Source organism: Ochotona princeps, chromosome 26 (assembly GCF_030435755.1).
Source record: "Ochotona princeps isolate mOchPri1 chromosome 26, mOchPri1.hap1, whole genome shotgun sequence".
NCBI classification, from domain to species: domain Eukaryota; kingdom Metazoa; phylum Chordata; class Mammalia; order Lagomorpha; family Ochotonidae; genus Ochotona; species Ochotona princeps.
Genome location: NC_080857.1, coordinates 20,863,479 through 20,880,705, shown reverse-complemented (window position 1 = coordinate 20,880,705; position 17,227 = coordinate 20,863,479). Strand labels below are relative to the sequence as shown.

At 43.2% G+C, this 17,227-nt stretch overlaps 1 protein-coding gene across 10 annotated transcripts in view; it reads left to right on the top strand.

Moving 5' to 3' along the window:
- Positions 1-17,227, top strand: part of SIPA1L1 (signal induced proliferation associated 1 like 1) — a 313,038-nt gene that overhangs the window by 152,093 nt on the left and 143,718 nt on the right. For 9 of the 10 annotated variants that reach the window (XM_058655252.1, XM_058655253.1, XM_058655258.1 and 6 more), the window contains one exon: positions 3,666-3,730. The exons of the other annotated variant lie outside the window; for it this stretch is intronic. The gene's annotated coding sequence lies outside the window, so the exon portion shown is untranslated. The remainder of the gene's footprint in view (positions 1-3,665; positions 3,731-17,227) is intronic. 10 annotated transcript variants of the gene reach the window in all.

Below are 17,227 nucleotides of genomic sequence, written 5' to 3'. Positions count from 1 at the left end.
ACCTGAGACGCGTTCTTGCCCTCCCCTCATCATTGGTAGCTTTTGAAAGAGTGTACCAGCAGATCGGAGTTTTTGCCTTCTCTTTGTCCCTGTCTCCCCAGCTCACAAACAGAAAAGGATTCTAAGGAGCTTGGGCTTTCTCTTCCATTCATTTATGCAGGGTTTTTTTTATCAGTTTAAATTAGTTGATATCTGTGTAATGCTATGGGTTATATAACCTGTTAATACAATTTTCAAATTCATTTTATTCATCCAGATGTGGCCCTTTGGTTTGGTTCCAGCATCCTTTTGGTAAATTCCTGTCATTTCTGAGTTCTCCCTTGCTTTTTGACCTCAGAATAACAATCAGGTTTGTCTGGTGCTTACCTTGTTGCTAATTTTGCAGCCAGACATTTCTCCAAGTACTCTTCTTTTTATGGGGGTGCTGTTCAGAAACTAGTATTTAGCACTGGTGTTGTGAAATAGCAGGTAAAGCCACTGCCATTGATGCCCGTTGGGAGTCTTCATTGCTCTACTTCGGACCCAGCTCCCTGCAGATGGCCTGTGGAAACAGGAGAGGATGTCCTGGGTACTTGGACTTCTGTACCCACTTGGGAGACCCAAGTGAGGCTCCTGGCTTTGGCCTATCCCAGGTCCAGCCGTTGTAGTCATCTGGGTAGTGAGCCAGTGGATGGAAGACTGAAAATCTTCTCTTTGTCTCTACTTCTCTCTCTTCATATCTCTTTCAAATAAATTAAGAGAAGAAAAGAAACACCTTTTGTTAGGTATGCTCATAAATGCTGAGCTGTCACTCTACCAAGGTTGTCTGGGAAGACAGAGCTCTGCAGGCATGCACAGGCCTTCATGGTCCTCTGCCTGGGGGTGTATGCAGCAGCAGGTACAGAGGGTGCCTGGGGAATGGTAATGATGCCTCTGCTTCAACCTGTGGCCACCAAGTGCAGTCCTTCTGGCCTTTCCCTTCTCTGTTATTAGCTCTGCCATCCCTGTCTATTGTCAAAAGACCAGAATTTCTTTTCTTCTGCCTGCCCTTCCATGTGGTTAGATTGTCTATTGGAGATAAAATTCACTTGTTACTATTTGTATTTTATTTTAGGTTCCCCCTACACACTAATTGATTTCAGTTAGGGTTTTTTTCTTTTTTAATTTTACAGATCATTCCACTCCTCTACTGCTAATACTTCAGTCTCATCGCCCCACCCTCTATAGTTTCATTATGCTTATGAAATAAGATTTAAATGTCGGTGATGTAGCAAAGTCCTTGCACTGTCTGGGCTTTAGTTTTACCTTACACATATGTTCTCGCTGCTTCTGATCTCCTGTTACTCCTCAAACGTGACCAACTGATGGTACTACCACGCCTTTTCACATTTTCTCCCTTTGCCTGGAATAGTGCTTCTCTGCCCATCTGTGATCACTGTTACTTCTGGGAGACAGCTCCCCACCCCACCCCCGCTTCACTCTCCCTACATGCTGTCATTTCCTCTGGCTCATTCATGATTCCCATAGCTTGTGTGAATGTTTCATAACTTTTGTGACAATCTTACTCCATACACACACTTGTAGGTTTCTGCATTCTGTGAGTCCCTCTAAGACAGGGACTCCTGCACGTCAGTTACGCAGTTCACTGATCTGTTTCACCTGTGCATCCTTCCTGTGCCGATGACTGTGATCCTTTCATTCCCTGGGTTTCATGCCTAGTTTCTCCCACTTGTCATGTGAGCACCACTGGGGTAGCTTAATGACTTCCTGTAACTGCTGGAAAGTTACAAGGTCTAATTAATTTTTCAACATGGTAACATTTGGTTGACCCTTATTTAGTGATAAGAAAGCTTAGAGGTTATTGAAAGCATGCAGGCTTAGAAAGTCGACTGTTTTATCTGTCGGGTTTGAAAAGCTCCATTGTCCTGCCCATTTTAATCTGTTAGACTGGAAGAGATGATTGAACTGGAAGTTAAATCCCTTCAGCAGTCTTTTAAGAGCTTTAGTGAACTTTAAAATTATCATTATTTATGTCCAAATGGCAGGATCGCTGACCTTCCAAATTGCGTGTTTCTAAGCTGCTTATGTTACTTTCTATTTTGTATGGATTAGTCTGCAGATTATGTTAAAGCGCAGTGCCTTATTCGTACTGGTGTCTTCATCCACCATCTGTTCCTCTCCTTCCTTCCTCTAGTACCTCTGCCTCTTGCCCTCCATTGTGCCCTGTCTGCTCCCAGTTCTGAAGCCCTGCCTGGCACTAGAAGAAGGGTGAATGGCAGGCAGGCAGCAGTCTGTAAGTGAAGTGAGGGTGGCTTCCAGGCCCCTCCTTGTGAGGACACAGGCTCCCCCGAGTACCAGTGTTTGATTCCTGGGCCAGTGAATCCTAGCCACTGCTGCCGTTTAGGGAGTGAAGCAGCGATGGAAGATCTGTATTCCTGCCTTTCCCTCCTCCCAGCCTTGCACCTCTGTAACTTTGCCTTTCAAATGAATAAAAATAATAATTATTTTGCGGGCCTGGTGCAAAAGCCTACTGGCTAAATCCTCACATTGCACACACCAATATCCCATATGGCCACCAGTTCATGCCCTGGCTGCTGCACTTCCCATCCAGCTCCCTGCTTGTAGCCTGGGAAAGCAGTCAAGGACAGCCTAAAGTCTTGGGACCCTGCACCCACGTGGGAGACCCGGAAGAAGCTCCTGGCTTCAGATCAACTCAGCTCTCACTCTTGCAGCAACATAGGGAGTGAACCAGTGGACAGAAGATCTTTGTCTCTCCTTTTCTCTGTGACTCTGCTTTTCCAATAAAAATAAGTAAATCTTTCAAAAAAATACGTGATCTTCTTATGAATCATGGTGAATACAGCAGTGTGGCTGAATGTCGCCTTCACTGAGCAGAATGAGAGCTGAGTGAGATCGGATGTGGCCTCTGTGGATGCGTGACTCGGCATCCTTGGCCTTGTCAAGACACCAGACCCCTGGGAAGAAGCACCTCATTCTGAAAGGTTACTTACCAGGAAAGTTTCTCTATCACATGGCTGATTTGTTGGGCTCATTTTTCTCCTGGGGTCTGGAAAAGGACAGTATTCTTATCTTTCACTGATGAGTATTAAAAACAATTGCAGGACTTTAGATCTCCAGTGTTATGGGTGTGTTTGTTCAGTATTTCATGGAATGCTAAATATTCAGAGATTGTCTTAAGTAAGATGATGCTGTGTCAGCTATTTGGATAAGATAGGAGCATAGTTTTCTACTGAGAACTGTTTTCTCAGAACTCTGAGTTAAATGTTGGTGCTGACTTAGCTAGATTTCAGTTGCCCCTAACTGAAGAGCTTGGTGTATATGTGAGTGGGTAGGTCATGTCATTTTTGAGGTTCTTTATCTCTCCTCCCCCTTTTGATTTTTTTGAAAGTAGTAGTCCAGAGCAGCACTGCTTAAAACATGTTTGTTTATTTTGGCTTTTTGATGTTCACATCTACAACAGATGCTGCTGACCTTAACTGGGAAATAGCAGAGATACTCTAAAGTTGGTGCCTTTTTTCCCAATGTTTAATTGTAGCAGAGCTGCATACTTCAGAAAGGCAGGCGTACCTATTTGAGAGCAGATATAAGACTTTTGCCAATGTTGTGCAGCTGTAGTGTTCCAGTGAAGCCATGTGTGTACTTCAGCATCTTGTATTCCCCCACAGGTTAAACGTTGCTAGCATGGATGATGCTGCTGTCTGAATATCCATGGCCATGGCACAAGAGCACAGTGAGTACTATGCCAGGTTTCCTATATAAAATGCTTAGTTTATTTATCTTTCTGATAAATGGAAATATAGAAAGAAAAATCTCTTTTCTATAAAAGTTAGAAAGTTAATGTGTTTTTCTGCTTTCTGAGTGTGTAGTTGTAGAGACTTACTGTGACTTTGATATCACGTTTTGATGCACACGGAGTTGTTGAAGCTAATCCATGGAGCTAGAGTGGGCAGTAGGCTTGGATCCTAATCTTGCAAACGTCTGTGTTCCATGTTATGAGGTCGAGGAACTGATCACAGCAGCTGGTGAAGCCCTCATTCGGGGCCATCCCGTCCCACTGTGTCCTTGTTGGGCTTGAGCTCGGGTCACTCTGATTAGTGTTGGCTGTTAACTGGCTGGAGGGATGGTTTCAGGATGTTCCTGTTCCAGCCAGGAAGGCCCAAGGCAGATTTGCTGGGGCTTCTGGCGTTACTTTCCTTGTACGTAGGATGAAGGTTTAAGAGGGTACTGCCTCTTCTCTTCTGGATGTTGCTGTGTGACGCTGTGAGGTCTTAGTGTGCAGCCTCCTGGCTGTCAGCCTGAGCCAGAAGCTACACAGGGTGGAGGACAGATTCCAGAATCACAGGGAATCAGCCTGGTGCCTGCCCCTGTTCTGATGGTCCAAGTGTCTGAGCCAATGTGTTTCCTTTTTGTTTAAGCCAGTTTTGAGTTCAGAGCCAAAACATCTGAAGTGATTCACTTAATCTCCATTTTATTTTTAGTAATCCATTAGTTTCTCCCTGGGGAATGTGGGAATAATTGCAAAGCCAGGCAAAAATAATATGGTTAAATTAAACTGGCATGGCGTGTCATGTCGTGTTGACTGGCATTCTCTCTTCGTGTAGCCCTTCTCAGGTAGTGAATCAGCATTCAGGTGTGAGAATCGAAAATGTTCTTTTCAGTTCTTTTTCCCCCAAGATGGTTTTGGCTTTGAAGCAACCCGCATGAGCCGCAGTGGTGGAAGGGTCTTAAGATTACAGACACCAGATCACCCTCGTCCTGGTTATGACAGTGCAGAGCTTGTGTTTTCCTAAAATACCCTATACTCACATTTCTTTTTTTTTTTTTTTTTTTTTTGGTCTTAAGTTTTTTAAAAAGTTTATTCATTTTATTATGCATTTTTGTAGGTATAGAACAGACCCCGTCACTCCTTATCCTCTCTTCCCCCTTCTGCCCGCAAACCCTGTTTGCCCCACTGATGTACAACAGCATAAGTCCTGTAGCTGCAGTTACAGTTTCAACATGCTGTTATTGACAGTGTCATGACATTGCAGGCATAGGCAATGGTAGAGAATCTAGTATCTTGTCGAGGTATGTTAGTTTTACTGGGAGGTCTTTCTTTTCCTCAGGAGAGATGCACACACCACAGTGCTGCTCTTTTTCCTGTTGGTAGAATGCAGCAGATTGGTCCTGGGCTTCTTGTTATTGGGAGGGATTTAATTACTGATTTGATCTCAGTTGTAGTTTTAAGTGTGTTTAGATTTTCTGTTAACTCATTGTATTTTGGCAAATGATATGTATCCAGGAATCTATCCATTTTTTCTAGATCTTCTGGTTTGTTGGCATATAGTTGCTTATAGTAGTTACTAATTGTTAGGTTTCTTTCTCATCTTTGATTCTGTTTTTTCTTGTCTTTTTTTGATCAGTGGGGATAGAGTGGTATTTATTTTTATTTTCTTGACAAACCAGCTCTTTGGTTAATTATGTATTGTTCTTTTGGTCTCTACTTGGCCTGTTTCCTCCTTTATTTTGATGATCTCTTTTTCTGATAATCTTGGGTTATTTTGCTATTGTTATGCTATATTGTTCAGCTGCATAGTAGCTCGTTTACCTGGTGCCCTTCTACTTTCTTGATACAGATGCTGATTGCAGTAAATGTTCCTCTTAGCATGGTTTTGGCTCTGTCCCACAGGCTTTGATACATTGCACTGATGGCTTCATTCACTTCAAAGAATTTTAAATATCTTCTTTGGTTTCCTATCTAACCAGTTGTTCATTCAGTAGCATGTTCAGCTTCCAAGTATTTGCATATTTTCTGGACTATTTTATCTACTAGTCTCACTGATTGAGTTTCTCTTGTGGTTTTTACTAAGAAGTTCCTCTTTGCCATCGTTGAGCGTAGTTGCTTTGTTTTTCCTTTCTGTCTTTACTTTTTGAGTAACATTTGTAGGGTTGATCTGGTGACAACAAAGTCTTTCAGTTTCTGTTTGCTGTGAAAGTATTTTGATTTCATTTTCAAATACAAATGAAATATTTGCTGGGTATGTTATTCTGGGCTGATTTTTCTTTTTGTTTTAGGATCTGGAATATGGCACTCCATTCTCCTTTGGCCCAAAATATCTCCTGTTAGAAGTCAGCAGTGAGTCTGACTGGTGTTCCTATTTAAGTTATCTTTTTGCATGCATATTGCAGTATTTGTTCTTTATGTTCAACTGAAGGCAGTTGATGGTGAGAATCACTTCTGATAGTCTGTTTCAAGTTTTCTGTCCTTCCTGTGTTTGGCTTCTCTGTTCTTTTCCAATGTGGGGAAAGTTATCTTTGATTATTTTGTGAATATTTCTTGAAATCCTGATTCTCCTTCTATGCCTCCAGGAATTCATATCACTCTTATATTTAATCTTTTGATAATTTCCTTTAATTCATTGATATATTTCCTGGTTTCACTTAGGTCTTCTTCCATAGTACAAACTCTTGGCACATTCTCCAGTGAAGTTGCTTTCTCATTCTGAAATTCTCTTCCTCCTTGCTCATTCTGTTGGGGAAGCTTTCTATTGTATTTTTAGTTTTCTCTAGTCTTCAAGTGTTTCAGTTTCATTCTGTTGCATAGCTTGTATCTCTGTTGTAATATTGATTAAATTCTTGCCTTTGTTTCTTGTTCCTGTGTACAGTTGGTCTTTGTCTAGTCAGATGTGGTCCCAGTGTTGGAGTGCATAGAACAGGCTCCTAATGTCTGCCCACACAGTTGTGTTTGTCCTCTAGGTTTTTTTTTGGTTTTTTTTGTTTTTTGAGATTTATTTATTTTGGAAACTCAGATACACAGAAAGGAGAGCCAAAGAGAAAGATCTTCCATCTGATGGAAGTGGCCGCAATGGCCAAATCTGAGCCAATCTGAAGCCGGGTGTCAGGAGTTTCTTCTGGGTTTCCTATGTGGGTGCAGGGTCCCAAGGCCTTGGGCCGTGCTCAACTGCTTTCCCAGGACACAAGCAGGGAGTTGGAAAGGAAAGTAGACCAGCCAGGATACTAGTTGGTGCCCACATTGGATCCCAGCACCAGCAAGGCAAGAATTTAGCCACTACACTCTTGTGCCAGGCCCTGGCCTTTAGTTCTGCCTTACTTGCCGGAGTTCACGTTGCTGATCCAGATCCCATCAGCTTTCCCAGATTCCCATGTCCCCTTCTCAGGTGACCCTGGTGGCTCTCAGGATTTACAGCGCGGACCTCCTGGGTGTGGGGTGAATTTGGTCTTCATCTCCTGGTTCCCGCCTTTGGTTTGCTCACTCTCGCAGTGATGTGCCTGTGCAATCTGGGTGTTCCGCAGCCCATCTTTTTCTGCTCAGTTTTGCCTCTTTTTGCAGATGTTGGGAATCATGCTTTGCTCCTACACTTTCTGGCCGCATGCTGCCCCTTTGGGAGACTCCTCTGTGAGTCAGCCTGCTCACTCTCCTTTGGTGTCAGCTACAAATCTACAGGATTTCTGTTGGTGGGCTGGGCTGCTTTCGCGTAACTCCGTTTTGCTCACCCTGCTCTCTACAACCTCAGGGGTTTTCAGCAGGTTGTTGTCAGGTTTTCCTCATCTGCACAGCTCCACTTTCTTTCCACATTCCTGCAAACTCCGTTCACCTAACGGAGCGATTTCCCTTCTCCGGCTCTGCATAGCACCTGCTTTTCTCCTGCTGCCCTCTTTCCACTCAGGGCTACACCTTCCTATTCTGATTAGCCATCTTGCATCTCTGACATTTCCGATTTGTTTGTTTTTGTTCTTCAAAAGAAACTTAAGACAAAAAGAGTAGCATAACGATTATACATATCTACCCACCTGTAACACATTAGAGAAGTTGAATGTTTGCTATTTCCACCAATCTTTTATAAACCCAGGATAATTCCTTGATATTGGTTGACTGTCTCAACACTCTCCCCCCCCTCCCCCCCAAGAACTGCTGTTCTGGCTTTGGTCATGATTGTTCCCTGTAATTGTTGGTGCTTTTCCCACACTTAGCTTGTATAACTTCCCTGTGCTGTTACCTTTGGGCTTAGAGTGCATGCTGTGTGCTTTGGTTGTCTAACATCACAATATACCCAGGCTCACTGAAAGAGTTAGTAAGTGTATTCTTGGGTGCTCATCACAAGGCCTGTTGTTAGGCTTTCTGGTGGTCTGTGGTACATCTGTCTGTCGAGCCTGTGTCAGCATCCCGATGGATTTTTGTCCTCTCAGCCTCACAGCACTTTGCTGTGCTGCGCTGTCTGCGGCCGAGTTTGTGTTCTGTGTCCCTTTCAGCATTGCTGTGCAGGTTTGGCATGTGAAGGACACTTGAAAACCGACTGTGTCATTGGTGAGCTTTTGAGTGTGGTCTCTGAGCTTTATTCATACTGTGCTCAGAACCCTTGCTTGTGGCAGCTTAAATCTATGCCTTTTTCACCTGCTGACAAGTAGCCATCTGACCTACAAAGTTTACTTGTGTACATTGTAAATTTGTCAGTTTATCACGTTGTGACTTGTGTGAAGGTGGCAGTGATTATGGAAGAGACATCTATTCTGAACTGGTCATGAAATCGTACCTTGAAGCAGCACCTAGGGAGCCTGTCAGAATCTTGGCTGTGTCTTTATTTTATGACAGTCTGATGTTGGATCATAGATTACTTTGTTTCATGCTGTTCCCAAATGGACCTTAAGTCATGTAACTTCTTCATTCAAAAAGCTTTTTTTAAAAAACTGTTACCTTTTGTTCTTGTTTTAAATGTTACCTACCTAAAAGTGAATAGTTGGTTCTATTCACAAATCATTCACCCTCTCAAGCTGGGAAGCTAACTACTGATCCGGATCAGAGAATGATGTGGCAATCAGAAGAAAATGTCTGTGTTTGTAGTATTGCGTGTGTATGTGTATCATTTTACTCTACATGTTGAGCATTGAAAAAACTCAAAATATTTTTTCTGCTTGGTTCTTTTCTATTGTACTCATGTTACAGGAAGGAAGAATATAACATCTTTTGATGAAATTGGGTTTTACGTTTTTGTGCTTTTTTTAAAAAAGGTTCATTTACTTTTATTTGAAATGTAAGTTTTACAGAGAGAAGGAGCAACACAGAGAGAGGTCTTCATCTGCTGTTCACTCCCCAAATAGCCACAGCAGTTGGAGCCGAGCTGATCCAAAGCTGGGAGACAGGAGGTGTACCCTGGTCTCCCATGCGGTGGACAGGGGTCCAGGGAGTGGGTGATCCGCCACTGCGTTGCAGGCCATAAGCAGAGAGCTGAACTGCAAATGATTCAGCCAGGACACGAACCAGCACTCATAAGGGATGCCAGCACTGCAGACTGAGGGTTAGCTAGCTGTGCCACATGTTTTTTTGTTGTTAAAAGAGTAGGTTCTTATTTTAGTTTTATGTAAATGTAGCTATATTTAGCTTGCTACCCCCCATTCTAGACCCAGGTTTCGAAATTACAATATTGCTAGTGTGGGAACATGCCAGCCGTCTGATGAAGACACCCAGTCAGAGGGTCCACAGTACAGCCCTCTCCCCTAAGGAGGCAGCATACTGCAACAGTGTGCTGCTGCAGAGGCCAAACCAAATACAGACACAAAAATTGCAAGATGTTTAGGTTACACTCCTGTCAGATGTTCCATCTTTTATTTTTTTAAGAGAAAAAAGAGCCCTTGAAAATTTTCTGTGAAAATCAATTCAGTGAACTGCTTTTTGTTCCTTGTAGAATGATGCCTTTAAAAAAAAATCTTTGTGAAGATGTTTGTAGACTTTGGCTGTTTTTGTACCGCAAAATGAGATGGTGTGCTTGTTGGGGGGCGGCCAGTGTGCCCCGGGGAGCCTCTTGCAGCGACTGGGCTCTGTAATTAGGCCTTGCTCTCTGCACCCTGTGGACATGGAAGCACTGGTCATAGACCATTTAGTCTGGGAAGGCAACGCATGAATCATCTAAATTGGCACAAATTATCTGGAATGGTATGCTGTGTTTTTGGCTCTTGATTCTGTGAGTGAAGGAATTAGAAAAGGAAGCTGATTCCTGGAATTTGAGAGTATTAAAGAGTAAATTCACACTGGTGAAAGCAGATTTCTTCGACAGAGTGAAAAGCATTGGGCTAGTTGACGTGTGTAAGCATGTCTGATTTCATAGATCTGTTTTAGAAAATTCCTCCACATTCTATCCCCTCTCCTGGAAGGAGGGTGGACCTGTGACCTTTTGTGCAGCTCCTGTCTCTAGCTCCCTGCACAGGGCTGTGAGGCAGCCCACAGTCTTCCTAGGCACCCAGCGCAACTGAGGCTGGAAGGAGGCCTGGGTGTATGTGCGTCTTTTTTGCTTCCTCTCACTTGGTCCCAACCCTGGTCCAGCTCTCTCATATTTAAAATTGCAGTTTGAACTTTTTCCCTTCCGCCAAATGATAACTCCCTGAGCTTGGCGAGGTTTGTTACTGGTGACTGGGAACAAAATGGGTAAAAGCCATGTTTCGTGTTCACTGAATAATAAGTTGACAATATCTTATTTCATTGTAATGAGTTAAACGTTTTCTCTGTTTCAGTAATAAACCTCTAATAATATTCTTCTCAAAGTTGGAGATATTTGTATCTGTAAATCACTACAGAAATAAAATGAGGGCATTTCTTGTTTTCTTATTTAGAGGAGCACTTACTGTATCTGCTCTCAAGGGAAGAGACTAAGCAAATTTATCTATTCAGTAGCAAAAATACCAGGCGTTTGACTAGTGAAGTGAGTTTGACTTTCTGGTATGTGGCTGTTTTTCTCTGAGAATCTCAGAGGAAGCATCTTCCTGCAGTTGGAAGAAGGAAGCCACAGCTGGTCATGCACCTGAGCGTCCGTAAGCCTGCCTGACTGCTACATGGTGCACTTACATGTGCTCGTAAAATAAGCTGTTGTGTTTTGTTTGTGTGTGGGTTTTTTTTTTTTTTTCTGGTTGGTCCAGGGCGTTGCTCTTAGTTACACCTTGTTGCAATCACTTGGAGCTCCTGGAAATCGGGTGTTCAATGGCACACCTGCTAAGCGGTGTGATTTTGCATTGAGTTTCTAAGATGCTGATTGATGAAGTAGTTCTTCAGGAGTCCCTTCATCAGATTTCTGATTTGATAGGTAGATAAAATTATTTTCTGTAACATAAAATTTGAAGATCTATGTGTTAGGATTTGAGGCCAAGTTTATTTAAAAAAAAAAAAAAAAAAAAAGACCTGCTTGGTAAGGACTGTTACCTTGTTCTAAAGATTTGTTCAATACCCAGTTAACTTAACCCCTTTTTGCTATTCAAAGCCAAGAGGCCTTGCTTCAGTACCAAAACTAAATCTAGGTTTGTAAATAATTAGGTCATTAGCCAATACCTAAACCGAGGGAGCGAAGGGTTTGTTGGACATTTCACGTCACCTCCTGGCTTCTGGATTACTTCAGAAAAATTATTTCTCCAATGACTGTGATTGTCTCTTGTTAATGAGTACACTGGCTATTAGATCTCAGTCAGGAATTGTAGAGTTCTTAGATTGGAGACATATCCAGGAAAGGTTTATGTTTGGCTGTATTTCTTTCCAGCCACAGCTGCCTTCTCAGTTTTCTGAATAAATGTTAATATCCTGATGAAATCCTCCCACTCTGATTTTTTTTTTCCATTTCCTTCTCAGACCAATTAAATAGAATTAGTCTAGCCTGCAGGTTTAGGTAGCCCTTCTGTAATCTCAGAGGCTGGGCTGAGTAGAGGCTGCGCAGATGGGCCATCTGTCCCTATTTCTGTCTGAGTGTTTGGCCTGTCCCTAATCTGGTGGTGGCCTCACAGTGGTAGCACACTGAGGCCTCGGTTCAGAGGTGGAGGGGCCAGTGTGCATCTTCCAACTCTGCACATGTCCAGCTGTTGGGTATAAAGATTTAGGCTAAGGTCCAGCCTTCACTGTTACTGCAATCGGATTCTTAGTTGTGTTTTGGTGATCCTTTGGAATGATGTCCATTTCGTTGTAATTTATTTTATCCTCAGCAGATTTTAAGAATAATTGTTATAAAAATAGAATATGATTGTGAACAAATGTAGGAATTATAGAGAAACCTATAAAACTGAGGATTATCTATTGTTTCACCGTCCACAGGTGGCCTTTTGTAACATTGGCTAATAATGTGTTATCATAAACCGTAGCTGTGAAGGTCATTATGCTGTTTTCTAGTAAATAATTGGCTAGAGGTGGTGGTGATCAGGAGATGTTAAGTATCTGTATATGGTATGTGCCAAATGTGGTGCCTTGTAACGGCAAATACTTCTTTCTGCTGGCTGTGATCGTTTCTTTAATGGATAAAGGAAAAGGTTGCTTAAATGGTAAGCTGGGCTCTGCTCTAGCTATCTTTTGTTTCTGCTGACTTTCAGGTAGAGTTTTTTTTTCATCAGCCATGTTTCTCAATTTAAATTTTACTTTTAAAATTTTCACTTATTTATTTGAAAGATGAGTTCGGAAGAGAGGAGACAGATCTCCCATCTATGGGTTCATTCTCCCCAAATAGCCACCAGGGCAGGGCCAGGCGGAAGCCAGAAGTCAAGAGCTTCATCCAGGTCTTCCACCTGGGCGCAGGGGTCTGAGGACTTGGCCACCTGCTGCTGCTTGCCAAGGCAGATTAGGAGGGAGCTGGGTCGGAGGAGAGGCAGTTGAGACAAACTGGAATACTAACGGGATTCCATTGTCACAGGCTGTGTGACTCAACCCACTGATCCTAATGCTGGCTTGCTAAATTTTGATCTTTAATGAACACTTAAGTGTAAATTTTGGTTTTGGAGTTGAAAATACATATGCTGTGTATATACCCACACCTTGTAAATAATGTGCTCTCAAAAGTTTTGTCTTCTGCTCCCCAGTGGGAAAATAGGCAGAAGTCTGCGGGGGAGGTGCAAATTGAAGGGATGGTGTCTTCTGCTTGTGTATCTGTTTATTGTGTGTCTGTCCCCTGGTGTGCTCTGATGCCCATCCTCTGCCCTACACAATCCTCAAGAGACTGTGTGCTCCAGAACAGAACTTGTTGGATCCTATGCTACCTCCGGCCCCTGTGATCGTCCCTGACATCCTCTGTTGCAGTTGTTTATACTAACTGAGCCCTTCCTGTCTGGTTTTCCAGCCCTCATCTTGGAATAAGCATGTAAGCAATAGTCCTGTCTTTTGATCTGAAAGTGTTTGTCCTTTGTGGTGTTTTAATTTCTGAGCACTTGTTCACTAGCCTCCTTCCCTGGCACTCAAAATTACATGTGCCAGAGGATCTGTGCTCACAGAGGCACTCGCAGGAGCAGGGTACACTCTAGCCTGGGGCTGGTCAGGGCCGAGTGTTCTTGTCCCGAAGCTGTTGTGCTCACAGAGCAAAGCAGAACTTTGTGCTCTGCCCACTTCCCCCAGTTAAGGCTGATAGCATCTTTGGTGTATTTATTTTTTTAAGATTTATTTTATTTTTACTGGAAAGTCAGATATATAGACAGAAGGAGAGACAGAAAGGAAGATTGTCCATCCAATGACTTACTCCCTGAGAGCCAATGGTCAGAGCTGCACTGATCCGAAGCCAGGAGCCTCTTACGGGTTTCCCACGCGGGTGCAGGGTCCCAAGGCCTTGGGCCATCCTCGACTGCTTTCCTAGGCCATAAGCAGGGAGCTGGATGGGAAGCACGGCTGCTGGGATTAGAACTGGTGCCCATATGGGATCTCATTGCATGCATAACAAGGATTTTATGACTTTAGCCGCAAGATTACCACACTGGACCCACATCTTTGGTTTAAATGAAGTCTTCAGTTTGTGGTATCACTAGGTTTCAAAGCAGTGCCCCTTTATATTTTTGCCTGGAATCTTCTGGCAGAGTCCTCCCCTGGAAGGACACAAAGATTTTTAGGAGATTGCATTCCGGCAGTTGTGAGTGTTAGTAAGAATTAGCACTGTCTATGCGGATCCTTTGCTTGTATAGCAGGAGCTCACTGGATCTCATCCCTTGCAGCCACAGTCCCTTTTGTCAAGGGACTGACTGAAATTATTTGGCACTTTCTTGCCAATTCTAATGCTACTTTATCAACATTTTGATAAATTCCCACATTTTGATCGATTGTCGCTGTGTTTTCAGTTTAGGCATCAGCTAGTGATCTTACCATTTAAATGACTGAAGCAGGCAAATTTTTGTTCTTTAAAAATATTATTATTAATAGTAATTGTCTCTCTCCTGCCTGTGTTTCCCTTAAGGGTGGTTTTGTGGGAATTTGTATTTTTGCATAATCGTTTTCGGCAGTTATGAGCTCGTTAGATTAATTTCTGTTAAAGCTTCCCAACCCTATCGATAGTGAGTGACTTAAATAAACAAGTTTGATAAGTTAAGAAATGGTTTACCAGAGCATGACTGGTGCTATTAAGGTAAGTACTGCTACAGTCAGATTGATAGGTTTTTGTTTTCAGTGAGATTCTTACGTAATCTCTGCTGAAAGGATTTAATGTTTGGAAATGAAGTAGTCCTTACAGTGGACTCTCTCCATCCCATTTCCTTCTCCTTTTTGGATGAGAAAGAGGTGTGTGTGAAGAATCGGAGAAAAGGACATTCAGACAAAGAATGAAGACGAGTTGTGATCTGGGAAGACAGAGGGAAGAGGGTTTAGGTGGAGACGCTCATCTGCGAAAGCTCGAGCCTGCCCACTGCCCTTCACCTGCCTTCATCACACCACACAGCTACCAGACAACTCTTGGGTCTAATCAAGCTCTGGGCACAGTTTCTGAACAATAACTCACTTGCCATCATCTGCCTCTTTTCCACAATATATATACAAAGGAATGGAAAGTTTGAATTGCCGGCTTGCTGACTGCAGAAGAAATTAAGAAGGCTGGTTCTCTTTAAGAGCCTTCCTGATTTTCTTACCAGATGAATTCCTCCTGCATTAATTCTGTAAGGCCACAGTGAACTCAGCTGAACTTTTTTTTAAAAAAAGTGAATTGTCTCCCTTACTAGTACACATTAGTCTCCCTTTCTAGACGAGTGGGAAATTATTTTCTCTTCAGTTTCAAGATGAGTTAAAGAGTGATACAGTTTCAAGTGACTTTCTAGTATTCTGATATTTTTGTGGTCCTTCATTGATTGGGTGAATGAATGTTGCCACACTTTCTCAGGTCTTAGAACCCTTGGTAGATGGCACCGCTGTTTGGAATAATTGCTGTTGGGAGGGCTCTCTTCACCGAGGAAGGCCATGACATCTGTCACATTTGGTAAGGTGGGGTCTGGACTTCTGAGTATTTCCTTTCTGCCTGCTGTAGTCAACTACCTTGGATCTCTGTCTTCACTGACGGATCTCTATGCATCATTGTCATGTTCAGTTTGCTCCCAATGTTGGTGTAGAGGCAAGGTCATGATGCTTTTTGAGGCCGTTGAAAGTTACTTGCTATAAGTTTCACCGCTTGACAAATGACTGAAAAAAGGCAAGAAAGAAAAGTTTCTTCTGTGGTTTAGTGTCAGTGTGTGTGTATTGAACATAATGCATCAGGCATTGATGTCATGAAAACCAAGTGGTATACCCAACAGCCTCTTGGTTCCTGTGTTTTAGCTGCTTTTCAGCTCAGGAGAAGATGGGCTCACTTGGATGCGCAAGAGCGGCGGGTCTCTTGTGACCTTCAGATGTAGCAGCGCGTGGTCCAGTCATGGGTGCTGTCTGCAGTTCTTTCTGCCTCCTGACCCGTTTCTGCAGATGAGGTCATGGATAATAGTGAATAATAATGCTGTGGTAAACTGTGAAGTGTCCTAAGTGGGAGAAGGCCTTGTCATCACCAGTGTTCTCTTCCTGGGTGGTCTGCTGCAAGTGTTCTGGGCAGCCCGTGACCTTCATCGGAAGACCAGCTGCTCTTGACAGTGCAGAGGAGGCCAGCTTTTACCTTTTATGAAAGAAAAGGACTTGGACAAATGTGTCTGGTAATGCATTAAAATGAACTTTTGTCATTTCGAAATATTTACAAAATGAAAAGTTACCATGCTTTACATGCAGCAGATTCCTCTTGGCAGTGACCGTGAAGTTCTTGGCCTTGTAAAAGTAATGGTCTTTAATGAATGCTGGTTCAGTCTCCTCCTCCTTCGTATTCAGAGGGAGGGCTATTTTTTCTGACCCATGCACTGTGTAGTTGTGGGCTTTTGCATCGAGTACTGCTTTTATTTGGTGATTTATTCTGCGCTCAGCTTCTCACTTTATACCTTTTGATGGGAAGGACTGTTCCCACGGAGATCTGTGACACTTGGACCACAGGAAATGTAATTTGCAGAGAGAATGAAGAGGGAGGGAACAGCATTTCCTCACTCCACCCTCCCAAAGTTTCAGGGCGGTTAGGTGTAGTACTGTAGCGCTAAGACGGAACTGTTATCTCTTAAGGACGGAAAGACCCTGAACAGGCAGGCGCCTTTCTCCATCACAGTCCCACCTCATGCTTGGAAGCAGACTTAGAAAAGCTCCTGCCTGGGCAGCAGCTTCTTGTTGCAAATACCTTCCTGCATCTCACAGTAAACTTGTGTTGACTGTAATGGGGAAATCTAAAAACCCACATCCGGGAGATTGGGCATTGCTTTCCGCCAGCCGATGGTTGGCGTGGACACCCCTTTAGTGTTGTTTCAGATCACTAATCACTTGCTGTCAACTGCTTATTCTGTGGGCAAGAGCTAGGCTGATGGTCGCATGTTTCACACAACAGCCTGATTAGAGGAGCCTTTCCTGCCCAACATGCATTGAAATAAAAATGCTGTGAAAGGCTGTGTGACAAAACAGTCCTAGAATTTGTTTTGAGCAATTTTGGATGTTTAAGAAGTATAGTGTTCTAGTTAGACTTAATAGAAAAAAAAAGTTCAGTTATCTTGGAAGAGATGTCTGCTGAGAGAGAAAAAAGTATACAGTAGCATGGGGAGTACCTGATCCAGCCCCGGGAAAACATTTTAACCCTTGTTAGAAGAGAATGCTCTAGAATGGATATTCAACCTTGGAGTCAAGACAAGAGCTAGGACAGCTGTGCCCCACATCTGAGAACCTGAGTTCATGACCTTGCTCTGCTTCCTTATCGCAGCGTCGTGGCCCTGCAGACCCTGGTAGGCAGCAGGTGATGGTGTAAGCAGTCGGGGTGCCTGCCCTTCGCAGGAGAGCCCTGCACTGACTCCCTGTCCCAGCTCATTGTGAGCATTCAGGGAGAGACATGGTAGACAGGAGTATTTGTTCTCATTCATTTATTCATTTGTCCTTCCTTTGTAGATTTTACAGAACAGAATTCTCATTCAGAATATGATG